Below are 16,331 nucleotides of genomic sequence, written 5' to 3'. Positions count from 1 at the left end.
CTGCTCCATGAATGGTTCCCACCCATTTGAAAAGGTTGTCTGATTCAGGGAAAATAGAAATTCCTTTATCACCAGACATCATGAGGGTCATCAGCTCCTGTTGTAGCCTTTTGCCCACGGGGCCCCGGGCGCCGCCCCCGCTAGGTTCGGCTCCTTTCCGGGCGGCGGCGGCGCTAGCTGCGGCTGGGTCGGGGTTTTGGGAAGCCATCCGGGAGGCGCTGGCAGGAAGACAGGAACTCAGAGATCTTTTATTAGGGTAGTGGCATGCCAAATAGACCACCACAGGCAGAGGCAGAGGAAGAGGCAGAGGCAGAGGTAGAGGCAAGAAGGCCAGGAGGGAGCTACTGCAGGAGTTCAGCTGGGAGGTCGTAAGTTTGAATCAATGGGAACAAAAGAGGAAGGGACAAATGCAAAATGAATTATTTCTTTTCTTTTTTTTTTTTGAGTTGAAGTCTCACTTTGTTGCCCAGGCTGGAGTGCAGTGGCACACTCATGGCATCGACCTGCTGGGCTCCAGTTATCCTTCCGCCTCAGCCTTCCAAGTAGCTGGAACTGCAGACGCATGCTACCACACCTGGCTAACTGTGTGGTTTTTTTTTGTTTTTCCCCCCCCCCCGCTCCCCCCACTGTGTTTTTTTAATTGTAGAGATGAGGTCTCTCCAAGTTGCCTATGCTGTTCTCGAAACTGTGGGCTCAAGCAATCCCCTTACCGCAATCTCCCAAAGTGCTGAGATTACAGGCTTGAGCCACCGCGCCTGGCCAAATTATTTCTTTTCATTCTGCACTGATATTTAGGTTAAGGTAACCAACATATCCCAGTTTGCCTGGGACTTTTTTGGTTTTAGCTTTGAAAATTTTTGTCCTGGAAAACCCCACACTGGGAAGACTGGCTCCTCTACCTACCACCTAAACATCAGCCACCATCATACTGAGCTCTCAATATACCTGAGCTGGCTCTGAACCAGGGCTTTGGACCTGAGCCCAATTTTGCTTCTGGAAGCAAATTGCCCAGCTATTTCTAGTCTTTGATCCTAAATTTTAAAACCTCTGACTAATGCAAATAACTCTCAGACCATAGAGATTCCCTCAGGCATTACAGATCCAGTTCTTCAAGGCAAGTGCATCTTCAGGGCCTGATTAACTTATCCAGAAGCTTAGTATCCAGGTTTGTGCTCAAAGAGAAGGTGTCTCCCAGCTCACCTTTTCTGGACACAAGGATGTCAATTCTCCAGCTGTTCCTGACCATTGTCATTACCACCAGCATTAAGAAAGATAATACATAGAAACTTGATTCATAGAATCCTTATTAAGCTTATGTGTTCTAGGAAAAAAAATGTTTATAAGTAAAATCAGAATCCTAGGGAAAGCAATATTTAAGCCCAGACACATGGCCTGGGACAAGTGACTTAAATTCTGTAAATCCCATTTTTCTCATCTGTGAAGTGGAACTAACAATACCTACTAAAGATTTGTTTTAAGAATGAAATTTAAGGCCAGGTGCAGTAACTCAAACCTGTAATCCCAGCACTTTGGGAGGCGAAGGTGAGAGGATTGCCTGAGCTCACAGGTTCAAGACCCGCCTGGGCAACATGGTGAGACCTTGTCTCTACAATAAATCAAAAAATCAGCTGGGTGTGGTAGTGTGTGTCTATAGTTCTGGCTACTTGGAAGACTTAGGCAGAAGGATCACCTGAGCGCAGCAGGTTGATGCTGGAGCGGCCATGAGCGTGCCACTGCACTACAGCCTGGGCGACGGAGTGAGACTCCAACTCAAAAAAAAAAAAAAAAAAGCCAGGCTTGGTGACTCAGCCTGTAATCCCAGCGCTTTGGGAAGCTGAGGTGAATGGATTACTTGAGTCCGCAGGTTTGAGACCTGCCTGGGGAACTTGGTGAGACCTCATCTCTACAATACATCAAACCTCACCTCTACAATACATAAAAAAAATTAGCCGGGCGTGGTAGCGCGTGCCTGTAGTTCTAGCTACTTGGAAGGCTGAGGCAGAAGGATCGCCGGAGCCCAGCAGGTCGAGGCTGCAGTGACCAGGAGCATGCCACTGCACTCTGGTCTGGGTGACAGAGTGAGACTCCAACTCAAAAGAAAAAAAAAAAAGGAATGAAATTTAAAATGCCTCGTGCACAAAATAATTGAAAGCAGGGATTCCAATGGATATTTATATACTAATGTACATAGAGGTGGGAAAATAACCAAGTATCCATCAACAGATGAATGAATAAACAAAATGTTATATATTCATACGATAGAATATTGTTCAGTCATAAAAAGAAATGAAATTTTGATATCTGCTACAACATGGATGAATCTGGACACATTATGCCAAGAAAAACAAGCCAGACAGAAAAGGACAAATATTGTATTATTTATTCTACTGATATGAGGTACCTAGACTAGTCAAATTCATAGAGACAGAAAGCAGATGAGAGGTTACCAAGGGGTTACCGAGGTGAGGGAGGAATGGAGAGATCTTATTTAATGGGTACAGGGTTTCAGTTTGGGAAAATGAAAAAGTTCTGGAATTTGATGGTGATAATATTTGTACAGCAATTGAATGTACTTAATGCTTCTGAAGTGTAAACTTAAAAATGGTTAAAATGGTAAATATTGTTACATATGTTTTATCACAATAAAAAATAAATGCCTCATGTAATACCTGGTCATTGAAGATACTCAGGGGAAAAAAGTGCTAAAACAAAATGGAGATATTAAGATGCTACTAAATGTTACTTGAATTCAGAGTTGGGAGTTCACACTTTGAAAGTAGTCGAGGAAGGATTTGTCAGGATGTGAAATTTGAGATCAAAATTGTGGGATGAGAAGACCAGGCAAGAAAGGAGGTGACCTCAGGCAGGAAGAAATGTGTAAACAAACCATGCCACTGCCATATGTTGTGATGGAGACCCATGATAATGCGATCTGTTCGGTTTTCTGTTGTAGACTAGAGGAGGGACTAGTTTTCAAGGGCCTTGGAGTCCAAATTGACCATTTGGGTGCCAGGCAGAGCAATGGCACTGAAGCTGTTTGGACAGGGATATTGGTAGGAGCGGTGTTGATAGAAAGATTAATCTGGGGCATTGTATAAAATGGATTGAGCGGAGCTACATCAGAGGCTAAAGGCAACCCAGGCACTGCTGCAGGAATCCTAGACTAAACTAGGATGGTGGACGTGCCAAAGAAAGGAAGGGATGGAGACTGATTTCAAAGGAGACTTGATAGACTTAAGATATAGGGGAGGGGGAAAGAGGTGGCAATGTATTAAGTGTCTCAGGGCAAAATAGCACAACCTGGACCCAGAAACCCTGTGTTCAGATACCAGTGCTGTTGCTTATAACCTTGTGTGACCTTGAGTAACTTACTTAATCTTTCTGTTCTCAGTCTCCTCCTGTATCATATAGGGATGAATGATAAAGTAGTACCTCTCTCACAAGGCTGTCATGAAAGTTAAATGAGTTAATATTTGTAAATTGTTTAAAATAGTGTTCAAGAACAGAATATATGCTTGCTATTTTTAGCTATTAAATCTGGGTGGTTGGTATGCTGAGGTCTGTTATGTTAATTTTTTGTGTCTGAATTTATATAAGCACGACATTAAAATAATGTACTTTCAAAAAGATACTGCTGCACAGTGCTTCTTAAACTTTAACATGCAGGTGAAATGCTTGGCAGTCTTATTAAAATGCAAGTTCTGGTTCAGTAAGTTTCGGGTGAACTCAAGATTCTGCATTTCTTTTCTTCTTCTTCCTTTTGTTTTTTTGAGTTGGAGTCTCACTCTGTCACCCAGGCTGGAGTGCATTGGCACACTCACGACCACCGCAGCCTCGACCTGCTGAGCTCAGGCGATCCTTCCACCTCAGCCTTCCAAGTATCTGGGACCACAGACATGTGCTACCATGCCTGGCTAATTTTTTGATTTATTGTAGAATGAGGTCTTGCCAGGTTGCCTGGGCTGGTCTCGAACACTTGGGCTCAGGCAATCCCCTCACCTTGGTCTCCCAAAGTACTGGGATTAGAGGTGTGAGCCACTATACCCGGCCTTTTTTTAAAAAATAGAAACAGGGTGTCACTCCACCTAGGCTGGAGTGTGGTAGCAGGATCATAGCTTACTGCCGCTTTGAACTCCTGGCCTCAAGAGATCCTCCCACCATAGCCTCCCAAGTAACTGGGTCTACAGGCATGTGCCGCCATGCCTGGCTGATTTTTTGACTTTTTTGTAAAGACAAGCTCTTGCTGTGTTGCCCAGGCTGGTCTTGAACTCCTGGCTTCGTGTCATCCTGACGCCTCCCAAAGTTCTGGGATTACAGGCATGAGCTACTACATCCAGCCAGGTTCTGAATTTCTAATAAGCTCCCAGATGTTCTGGTTTACTGGTCCAGAGGCCACACCTTGAGTAGCAAAGTTGTTGAGGAATGGAAGTTTATGAATGTTTCTAGCACTAGGCACTATTCTGATTATCATTTGTGGCATTAAAAATTACCCAAACCTAGTGACTTAAAGCAAAAACAAGTATTCATTATGGTGATTGTTGCTCTTACTGTTACTATTATTTCTCACAGTTCAGCTATGCAATTTTTGCTCAGGATCTGTCATAGGCTGGTCGTCAGAAGTAGCCAGGGCTAGACTCATTTTGAAGGCTTCCTCCACCCCTCATGTCTGGTGGCTGATGCTGGCTGTCTACTGGGACCTCAGCTGGGGCTGTCAACGAGGACATCTTCCCGGGACATCTCCATCTAGCAAGGGGCTCTTCATAGCTCAGTGAGTGGGTTCTAAGAGCAGATATTTCCAGGGCGAGAGCCAGGCAGAAGCTGTGTCACCTTTTCTAGTCCAGTCTCCAAAGTCTTACAGTGTCACTTCTGCCACTTTCTAGGTGTTAGAAGTGAGTCCCCATACACAAGGGGAGGGCAATCAGACTCCATGTCTTGAAGGGAGAAGTGTCAAAGAATTTTCAGCTATGTCTTAAAACCACCACAAAGGCTTGCTTAAGGAAGCTTTGACAGGAACAGAAAGCTGTGGGCGAGTCTACCAGGGAAGGTTGACATGGTTGTATTTAATTGTGTGGTTTTTTTGTTGTTTGTTTTGAGTTGGAGTCTCACTCTGTCACCCAGACTGGAGTGCAGTGGCCACTCCCAGCCACTGCAGCCTCAACCTGCTGGACTCCGGCGATCTTTCCACCTCAGCCTTCCAAGTTGCTAGAACTACAGGCGCGCGCTACCACACCCGGCTAATTTTTTTTTTTTTGAGTTGGAGTCTCACTCTGCACCCAGACTGGAGTGCAGTGGCCACTTCTGGCCACCGCAGCCTCGACCTCTGGGCTCCGGCGATCCTTCCGCCTCAGCCTTCCGAGTAGCCGGAATTACAGGCATGCGCTACCACACCCGGCTGATTTTTTGATTTATTGTAGAGATGAGGTCTCGCTGTCCAGGTGGGTCTCAAACCCGCGGGCTCAGGCAATCCACTCACCTCAGCCTCCCAAAGCGCTGGGATTACAGGCTGAGCCACTGAGCCCGGTTTAATTGTGTGGTTTTAAGGTGTCATGGAGGACCAAGTGAGGCTCTTTTCCAATGTGCATGATAGTGTGTGGATCTCTGGGTTTCTGTCTGTGCACTAGATTATAAACTCCATGAAAGAAGGGATTTGGTCTTCTCTGCAATATGTTCAGTGTCCAGTATGGTGCTTGACACACAAAAGGGACCCAATGAATATTTGATGGATGCGTGAATGAATGGAAAAGGGGTTAGGATTGAGTCTCTGGGGTCTAAAGAAGAAAGGATGTGGGAATTCTGGAAACTCCCCCAAGAATCCGCCTCTCTGGCTCTTCTCTCAGGGAGAGGGACTCCCCCAGGAGCTGGAGATGGTCCTGGGGGTCTGGCCTGCTCTGCAGCTTGGGCCCCTTGCAGGACAGGCAGGCTGTGGCAGGCGTAGATCTACTAGGAAACCTTCTTGACTTCCACCAAATAGAAACTGAAACTTCAGGAGAAAATTAAAATCAACAGGGACTATTTTGATTGTAATGATATCTCATTTGTAAGCAGCTCTATCCATTTCCTGTTTATAGCCCAGATGGAGAGCAGAAGTGACCAGATCTCTCAGGGGAAGATTTCCTCTGGGGGTTCTAGCTAGATCAGCAACAGGAAATGGTGAGGACTCTCCCAGGACAGAAGCCCCTGTCTCTGGCCACTTTGGCATGTTAGACTGCATCCTACAAGGGAGTGTGGGAATCTGGGTTTCTGAAAGAGGCTCTAGTTCCGTGTCCAGTCTTAAGAATCTGGCACTTGCTCCGTACTCCCTGTCTTCTGAGTTTCTGGAGACTCCATGTGAAGTCAGTGCAAAGGAATTAAGGAGGGAAGCCCGGAGGAGCTCACTGTGATTATGGGCAGTTGTGTTTCACTTCAGAACACCCAGTAAGTCTGTCAATAAGAATCCTGGAAAGGCTCAGTATGTAAGGCCTCAATCTCAGGATTTCTAACAGTGACAGAACACGATCCTCACATTTCAGGAAGTGACTCCAGACCCAATTCCTGTCCTGGCTAGGAAACTGTGGAGCCTGACACAGACAGAAGGCCATGTGGGGAATTAGGGGGAAAGAGAAAACGATGACCGGAAAACAACTGAACAGCTGCAGGACTATGAAATGCAAGACCCTCTAATCTGACAGTTCTTCCCCGTACCCCCTAGAGACACATACATGCGCGCACACACCACATACCTTCTGGAAAGGACTCTCTGAAGACGAGATGTTTCAGCTGACATCTAAAAAGATGAAGAGGGCAACCATGCCAAGAATATTTCAGGCAGGAGAAACAGGGATTGCAAAGGCTCGGCAGCTCCACAGCTGGTCAACCGGGCCAAAGAGTCCAGCTTGAGGCCCTTCTGCATTCTGCTTTCTCTCCTCCGGGACTGTGAACCTGCTTTTGCCCAAAGCACCTTTCCTTTCTGTCCTAAACTTTCTTCATCTTCCTCATTCACTCTATCTCCTAAATATCATTCATAAATCATAGTGGATATAAATCTTGATCCACACATGCAAGATATACCACTTTTTTTCTTTAAATCAAATGGTGTCAGACTTTGTACCCAGTGCTGTTGGTCTGGCAGCCAATTCAAAGGTAGTCATTTTGAGGGTTCCCTTAGACCCAGGATCATGCAAAGGTGCCATGCTCAGCATGGGAAAGGCCTGCTGTCACTGGTCCTCAGTGATTTGTCCTGGGGTGCCCATTGTCCTGGACCTTGCAGCCTCTTCAGGGCTGTGACTTCTGAGCCATGCGTAGGGACAGGAGCCTTGGCAGAGGCTGGGAGCCCCAGGACTTGGTGTCCAGCTTCCCTACCCACACCACAGTGGTACACTCCCACATCTCCATTCCATTCCAAGTGCAGTCTAGAGCCTCTTGCCTCCACTGCTCCTAAGGGAAAGCGCACCACCTCCGACCCTCACAACTCCTCCATAGGAAACCTGGTTTAATTTCTTTATTGAATTTTGCCTTTTTCAAAAAACCTAGAGGCCCACCGACCAAAAGCTTCTTCTGCCCAGGCAAGGGAGCACAAAACCCCACCTACTAGAAATGGAGAGTGCAGTATGGGAAGTACCCAGACAGATCTTTCCTAGACCTTGCCTATAGGGTCTCTCTGTTCTCAAGGACGCAGTCCAGCCAGCCCAGGGAACTTGAACTCCCTCAGAACGATGTCTCTATTGGTGGTGAAGGATCAGATTTGGTTTTCTTCTTTTTAATTTTCCAATTCATATCAGAACAGTACTTTTGTAAAATACAATGAAAATGAATGATTAGAAAAAAGAAATTTGGAAAAGATATACAGAATACACGTACCAGCTTCTTCTTATTAGAGCCAACAAATTACTATAAAAGTTTCAAAACATAGTCTCTCCATTTCAGTACTCACTTCGTCAAAGCCTGGTAACCAGCTGTGGAGGGGTATGAATGTTTGGAACACTCACTTTGAGGAGCATTACCTTAAAGCACAGGGAGGGAGAACAGAGTCTCTTCACCTCTAGAAACGTAGAGCTTAGTGAAGTGTGGGCTCTTCAAGTTTAGAGTAGAATTCAGAAGCAAAGGCAGCCATTCACCAGTGAGCTGAGAAGCTAAAATCCAGCCTCCTCTTACAACTGCTTGCAATCCAGATAATACTATGTAGGGGGGCAGAGCCTGTTTCTGGGGTCAGCCGCTTGGTGGTACCCTCCAGCTCTGCCACCTACTGTCTTGATCCAGGATGAGTTAACAGCTCTGAGCCTCAGTTTGTCCATCTGTCCAACTAGGATAATACTATCTCATAGGGTTCTTGTAAAGAGTGAATGAGCTAATATAAGTGCATAATCACATAGTTATGCCTGACAAATAGTAAATGTCTGCTAATATTAAAAGTTTCCAAAATATAAAAAGAAAAGTTTCCTTAGAGCAAAAGCTTCAGGAGGGCAAGGATTTTTATTCCCTGATGTTTCCCAAATGCCTAGAACCATACCTGGCACATAGAGGTGCTCAATAAATATCTGTTCAGTGAATGAATCCATCTCCTTATCCACGCTGAGCTTCAGACTTTCATGTTTATCCCACTATTAACCCTTCTTACAGAGAAGTCTGTTTGTTCCCTGTGCTAATATCCTACTTAGTGCACCATCTGGAGCTTTTGTCTCCAAAGCCCCACACATTGAAGAAAGATTGAGCCTTTCTTGTGCAGAGTGCTTAAAACTAGGCTCAAGATAAATTTTTTACAGAATGAAAAATACTCTTGCGCTGGGATTTAGACCCACAAAAATTTGCATTCAACCTGTGTTTCTTAAGGCATAACACGCACTGCATGCTACAGTCCCTACAGGGGCCACTTCCCCCACCCTGAGCATGCTGCCCCTCCAAGATGCCCTTTTTTTGCAACTCCTACCTGTTGAAAGATTACTCATTCAATCAAGTCAGGCTTAAATGCTGCCTATTCTTTGAAGCTGTCTCTGATATTCAGCCAGAGTTCATTTCTTTTCTCTTCATCTACTAATGCTTTCTTCCCTATTCCCTCTTTAGAAAGTCTTGCAATCTAGTTCATTGTTTACTAAGGTGGAGCTCCTTAAGGACAAGGGGCCATATCTTCAACAGCTCTGGAGAGCATTGGTGCTTTGTGCAAGACCTCACATGTAAATAGATATTCACTGGGTAGAAACTGTGGCTGAACTCTCACCAGCAAGTGTAAGTTGGCATGCTTTGCTGTGAATGGCCTCATATAGGTGTAGGGCAAAAGGACACAAAAGCTCCATGCCAGTTTCTCCTATACTACTTTTCTCTTACCACTCCTTTATCTTGGGTATTCTCTGGGCAGTCTGCTAATGTAGGAGAAACAGTGTCCTCAATCTGAAGGACTTAAGTGCCATTTTAGGGTGAGTATTAGTCAGGAAGTGGAAGCAGAAGGGACTGTGGGTTGTGGATGAACATGGGAGACAGCATAGCACAGGGGTTAGTGCTCTGAGGTCTGGTGCATCTGGCTTCCTGTCCAGGCTCTGCTGCTGACTTCCTGGATAACCTCTGGCATGTTTTTCATGCCTCAAATCCTCTGTTTTCCCATTAGTATAGAGTGGGCAATGTTGGGAACTTCCCTACCCCCAGCCACTGGGAGTTTGATGAAGGAAGAGCAGAGGAGGACATACGACCCAACCACCAGTCTGCAGGGAGGGCCACAAAGATGCTAGTCTTTGCAGATTCTGTTACAATATTGTGGGGAGAGAAGGCTCACAAACATTGTGTTACCCCTGGACACCATGTGACTTGCTATCTTCCTGTATCTAGTAGCACAATTGTGAGAATTACACACGGTAACATGCATAAGGGACTTATGTTCATTACTGTCCAATAATGGCTAGGTAAGCCTAAACAAAAAAACCCAATAAATATAAAGTAACAGCCGGGCTCAGTGGCTCAGCCTATAATCCTGCGCCTTGGGAAGCTGAGGTGAGTGGATTGCCTGAGCCCACGGGTTCATGACCCACCTGGGCAACTTGGCGAGACCTCATGTCTACAACAAATCAAAAATTAGCTGGGTATGGTAGCGTGCGCCTGTAGTTCCAGCTACTTGGAAGGCTGAGCGGAAGGATCGCCGGAGCCCAGCAGGTCGAGGCTGCGGTGGCCGGGAGCGGCCACTGCACTCCAGTCTGGGCGACAGAGTGAGACTCCAACTCAATATATATATATATACACACACACACATATATAAAGTATCCATTGGAAGGAATAATCCATAAAATAAACTCTTGATGGGAATTTTTAGGCTATAAACACTGATATTCTCATAGAATGGATCAGCTTTCTTACAGTTAAAAAAAAAATTTCATGGCTGGGCTCAGTGGCTCAGTCTGTAATCCCAGCACTTTGGGAGACCGAGGCGAGTGAATTGCCTGAGCCCACGGGTTCAAGACCAGCCCAGGCAACTTGGCAAGACCTTGTCTCTACAATAAATCCAAAATTAGTCGGGTTTGGTAGTGTGCACCTGTAGTTCCAGCTACTTGGAAGGCTGAGGCGTAAAGATGGCCTGAACCCAGCAGGTTGATGCTGGGGTGACACCACTGCACTCCAGCCTGGGCAACAGAGTGAGACTCCAACTAAAAAAAAAAAAAATTATTTCTCTTTAATGCCACAGAATGCCACCTTGAATTTATCTTAGTGATTGAATGTCACACCCAAAAGAACTGAAAGCACTAGAGCAGCTGATGTGGTGGAGACCTCAAGATATATCTACTCATTCCATGGAGGTTTGCCAGCCCCCTGCTTTATGATAGGCACTGTGTGTCAGTCAGCTTTCTCTCTAGATTATGCTGCTGCAATGAGCAACTGTAGGAATGGTTTCTTTCTTGCTTTGCTCAGTTTTCAATGCAGGGTGACTACAGCTCCATTCTAGGTGTCTTCGTTCCAAGACACAGGATGCCATTCTCATAACAGAGGGAGAACAATGCTAGTGGAGCTATGAAGTGGCTCTTAAAGTTCAGGCTTGGATTTGATACATATGGCTTATATGCCATTGGCCAAAGCAAGTCACATGGCCAAGCCTGGCATCAACAGGGCCAGGAAATATACTCTTCACATAGGGCAGTGAAGATGTGTAATCCTCTTCTAGGGAAGGTAGAAAATAATTGGGAATAATATACTGGCTGCCAAACGTTGTCATGAGTGCTGTTATGAGTTTCAGTCTCATACTAACCCTATGAGGTAGGTATTATAAGCCTGCTCCATTTTATAGAATGGGAAATTGAGACTTGGTATGCCTAACTAACTTACCTAAGATGTAGCCAGTGATAAGCACAGCTGCCTGACTTGTAACTGGTTCTAGTGGTGTGCAACCAGTCTTGGGCTTCTTGAGGACTCATTTTTATGTAGATATTGTCATTCAGTAAACATTTATAAAGCATCTACTATGTGCCTGGCTCTGTGGTAGGCATTGGAAACACAGTGATGCGCAAGACAGACACTGTTCCTACCCTTGTGGACTTTAGAGTCCGGCAGAAGGGAAGGGCAAAAAGCAGCATAGAAGGTCTGAGGGTATATGCTTCTGTGAGGGAGATGCAGGGTGCAGCAAGGGTCTGTGGTGAGGGCATGCCGCCAGACTCAGGGCACAAGAAATGGACATGTCCCAGGTGGTTGCACAAAAGTTGAGAGTTGAAGGACTGTGGCACACGGCTCTTATCATGGCCCTACCTGGCAGGGTGAGTGCCAAAGACAGTTCTGATTCAACATTCTAAAGGGCACTCACTGGGGTTCAATGCAGATGGGCACACACCCAGCCTGTTGCTAACAAGTCTTGACAAGCCAGTGGGCGTGTGTCAGGATGCTACCATGTGCTTCCTACTAGCGTGTCTGATCCAAAACCCTTATTGGACTTCAACTGAAGCTTTGCCTATGCCTTATACACACTGACAGTCATGCATACCACAACAAAACAGACCCAGAGACTTCAACATCAACCTGAAAAAGAAAGAGAAGCCCAGACTTGATCAGATTTTGTATCTGCTCAGTGACTTAGATGGCCAAAGCACACCACTCTCACTTCCCTAAATGGTTTCCATTTTAACGGCACGGTAATAAAAAGAAGAAGGAAAGAAATCCCCTGTCATGGGTTACAAAGTGTACCATAGTAAGAAATACCATTTTCTCATCACAGCTGCTTCTGCACCAGAGCGTGGGTCCATCATTAGGCTGTCTCTGCAAGCACAACCAATTACATAGTTAGCAGTTGCCCCACAAACAGAGGCGGCATGGGTCCTGGGAAATGGGTTACTTCCTAATGAGGTGAAGCCCCAGCAAAAAGCAGGCATCTCCGCAGACTGTCCCTCTTAGGATTTGATAGGCATCTGAAATGTGAGCCCTTATGTCCCACTGCAGAGCTTCTCGCCAGATGTCACATCTCCAAGGAAATGTCTTTGAAACAGATGACTCTACTTTCAGTTTGGTTATGGACACACACATCCTTGAACATTTCAGAAAATATCATAAAGTCAAATGTATATGTATATGCACATATATAGACACATACACAGATAGATAGATAATAGGTAGATAGATGAAGGAAATGAAAGAAAGAAGCAAGGAAGGAAGGAAAGAAAGAAAAAAAGAAAGAAAGAAAAAGAAATTTATGGCTGGGCATGGTGGTTCACATCTGTAACCCAGTACTTTGGGAGGCAGACATGAGAGGATTGCCTGAGCCCAGGGATTCAAGACCAGTCTTGGCAGCTTGGCGAGACCTTGTCTCTACAATAAATCAAAAAATTGGCCGGTGTGGTAGTGCACACCTGTAGTTCCAGCTACTTGGAAGATTGAAGTGAAAGGATTGCTGAGCCCAGCAGGTTGAGGCTGTGCTAACCATGATTGTGCCACTGTACTCCAATCTGGGTGACAGAATGAGACTCTGACTCCAAAAAAAAAAAAATTATTAAGAGGGATTGGCTCACTCAACTATGGAGGGTCAGAAGTTCCATAATTGGCTATCTGCAAGCTGGAGGCCCAGGCGAGCCAGTGGTGAAGTTCCAGTGCAAGACTGACATCCAGAAACCAGAAGAGCCAGTGGTATAAGTCCCAGTCCAAAGCTTCAAGAACCAGGAGTGTCAGGAGAAGATGGATGTCCCAGCTCACGCAGAGACTAAATTCATCCTTTCTCTGTCTTTTTGTCTATTCTAACCCTCAGCAGAGTGGATGCTGCCCCACTCATATTGGTGAAGATGGATCTTCTTTACTCAGTCTACCAATTCAAATGCTAATCTCTTTTGGAAACACCCTCAGACATGCCCAGGAATAATGTTTTACCAGCTATCTGGCTATCCCTTAGCCCAGTCAAGTTGACACATAAAATTAACCGTCATAGTGTGTATATGTACATGTATAAATACTCTCTTATGTTTGATTTCATCTGAAAACTGCAGGTGCACACCAATGTGCTTTGAATTTATACTTTTTAAAAATTGACTGGGTGTGGTGGCTCATATCTATAATCCCAGCACTTTGGGAGGCTGAGGTAGAAGGATCATTTGAGGCCAGGAGTTCGAGACCAGCCTGGCCACATAGTGAGACCCCATCACTAAAAAATATACATAAGTACATAAAAATTCTGTCTTAGAAAGGAGCCCCTTCTTGGAGAGATTAGCATACTGACTCAACCCCCAGGCCATGGTCAGGGAGCCTGCAAAATGTGTGCTTTGGAGCCGCCACCACTCAAAGACAGATGAGGAAGCAAGGAAGAGCTGCACGTGGCTGGGGAACCACAGAGTCTGTGTGTTCAGGGTCAGCTGGCAGAAGAAAGAGCAGATTAAGCAATTGTGTCCCATACCCCATGCCTCAGTGATCAAGACAAATCATATTTTATTAATGCGGTATCTTAAAAATTTAAATTAGCAAATTATGGCCATGGGCAGCTACTAGTGTTTATATAAATAAAGTTTTATAAAACCATCAAAAAATTGTTTGTATACATTTTATTTTATTTTATTTTTGAGTTGGAGTCTCACTCTGTCGCCCAGACTGGAGTGCAGTGGCTGCTCCCGGCCACCGCAGCCTCGACCTGCTGGGCTCCAGCGATCCTTCTGCCTCAGCCTTCCGAGTAACTGGAACTACAGGCACACGCTACCACACCTGGCTAATTTTTTGATTTATTGTAAAGATGAGGTCTCGCCAAGTTGCCCAGGTGGGTCTCAAACTCGCGGGCTCAGACAATCCACTCACCTCAGCCTCCCAAAGTGCGGGATTACAGGCTGAGCCACCAAGCCCGGCTTACATTTTATTTTAAAGATGTGGGGTACAATTCAGGATTAGGTATACAAGTAGACATTGTACAGGTAAGGTTTGGGCCTCCCATTGGTCCCCACTTTGCCTGGTTTGAGATCAGGTACCCTTATTGATGCTGTGTCCTCACCCCCACCCCGGCCGTATTCCACTACTGCCAATCCCTTTCCTATAGTATGATGGTAAATGTTCAGAGTTTGCTTATGAGTAAGAACATATGATACTCTGTTCTTTGTTTTTGTGATAGATCACTGAGTATAATAGACTCTAGATCCATCCAAGTTGCTGCAAAGTCTATTTGTTTGTCCTTCTGTAGGCTATATAATATTCCATCGTGTATATGTGCCACATTTTTTTTAATCCAGTCCAGTTTCAATGGGCAGCATGACTGGTTCCATGTTTTTGTTACTGTGAATTGTGCTACAATAAACATGTATGTGCAGATATCTTTTTTGTAGAATGATTTGAGTTCCTCTGGGTATATTCCCAGAAGGGGAGTTGCTTAGTCATATGGATGGTCAATTTCTAGTTCTTTTAGAAATTGTCACACTGTCTTCCACAGAGGATGAACTAGTTTGCATTCTCACCAGCAGTTTTGAAGCATTCCCTTTTCTCCACATCCTCACCAGCATTTGTTGTTCGTTTTATTAATCATGGCCATTATTACTGGGGTTAGGTGGTAGCTCAGTGTGGTTTTGATTTGCATTTCTCTGATGATTAGTGAGGCAGAGAACTTTTTCTTGTGTCTGTTGGCTGCCCATATATCTTCATTTGAGAAGTGTCTATTCATATCTTTTTGCCCACTTTTTAATGGGACTGTAAAACCATTTTTGTTGGAACTATTCCAAGTTTTACTGGAACTGAGTTTATTTTGTCTGCTTAAATGTTACATCCAAGGCAGGTCCTTACTGGTCTTACTTTAGTCCTGGCCTTGCCCTTCCCCATCCTGCATCTGCAGAGTGCTAGGCAGCAGGAGACAGAGCTAATAGTTATTACACATTTACTATATGCCAAGTACTACTGTTAGCAGTTCACACATAATACTTCATTTAATCCCCACAAGAATCCCAAAGGGAAGTACAATTATTCGTGTCATTTTACAGTTGAGGAAACTGAGGCATAGAAAGGTGAAGAGGTTCTCCCAAGATCAAACAACCATGAAGAGGTAGAGCCAGGGTTCATATGCAGGCAGCCTGAAGACTTTGATAGAGATAGATGTCTGGAGATAGGAACAATGACTCAGCTCTGGAAAGCCATCACAGAGGAGGTGTGGAAGGGTGCATAGACATTTGCTAGGTAGAAAGAATAAATACAGGTTGCTGTAGTGAGTGTTTCAGAAGATCAAGTCTTTCTGGGGAGACCTTTTCTAACTTCCCTAAGCCCAGGTGCTACCCTGGAATTAGAACAGCACAAAATAATACAAATAATCAAGACTTGTTGAGTGTTTACCCTATGTGTTGGGTACTGAACTAAGTACTTTATGTGTATTTTTATGTGTATTATTGTATGAAATCCTTGAATCAACCTGTGAAATTAGTACTATTTTTTTTTTTTTAGAGGTGGGGTCTCACCAAGTTGTCCCCACAGGCTCAGGCAATGCACTCGCCTCAGCCTCCCAAAGTGCTGGGATTACAGGCTGAGTCACCAAGCCCGGCTAAGTACTACTCTTATTTCTGTTTTTTAGATGGAGAGTCTGAGACTCAAAGAGGTTAAGTAACTTGTCCAAGATAATAGATGGCTAAGCTAGGTGTAAACCCAGGGGATGCCACATCGTATACCTCCACTGGTCATACTCATCTTACAGTCCATGCAAAACCCAAAAACCTGGAATCAAAGCTGAAACTCATGTACCAGTAGCTCTCAAATTCCATAATACATTTGACTCACCTAGAGGGCTTGTTAAAAAAAAAAAAAAGCCAGACTCGGTGGCGCAGCCTGTAATCCCACGCCTTTGGGAGGCTGAGGTGAGTGGATTGCCTGAGCCCGCGGGTTCGAGACCCGCCTGGGCAGGCGAGACCTCATCTCTACAATAGATCAAAAATTATCCGGGCGTGGTAGCATGCGCC

General features: G+C 45.0%; 1 protein-coding gene across 1 annotated transcript in view; it reads left to right on the top strand.

Moving 5' to 3' along the window:
* Positions 1-16,331, top strand: part of LOC103268585 (A-kinase anchor protein 2) — a 305,955-nt gene that overhangs the window by 95,724 nt on the left and 193,900 nt on the right. The window lies entirely within an intron of this gene.

This window comes from Carlito syrichta, unplaced genomic scaffold (assembly GCF_000164805.1).
Source record: "Carlito syrichta isolate Samal-C Ts95f unplaced genomic scaffold, Tarsius_syrichta-2.0.1 Scaffold308851, whole genome shotgun sequence".
Lineage (NCBI taxonomy): Eukaryota > Metazoa > Chordata > Mammalia > Primates > Tarsiidae > Carlito > Carlito syrichta.
The sequence above is the reverse complement of the archived record's forward strand: the minus strand, read 5'-3'. Positions and strand labels throughout refer to the sequence as shown.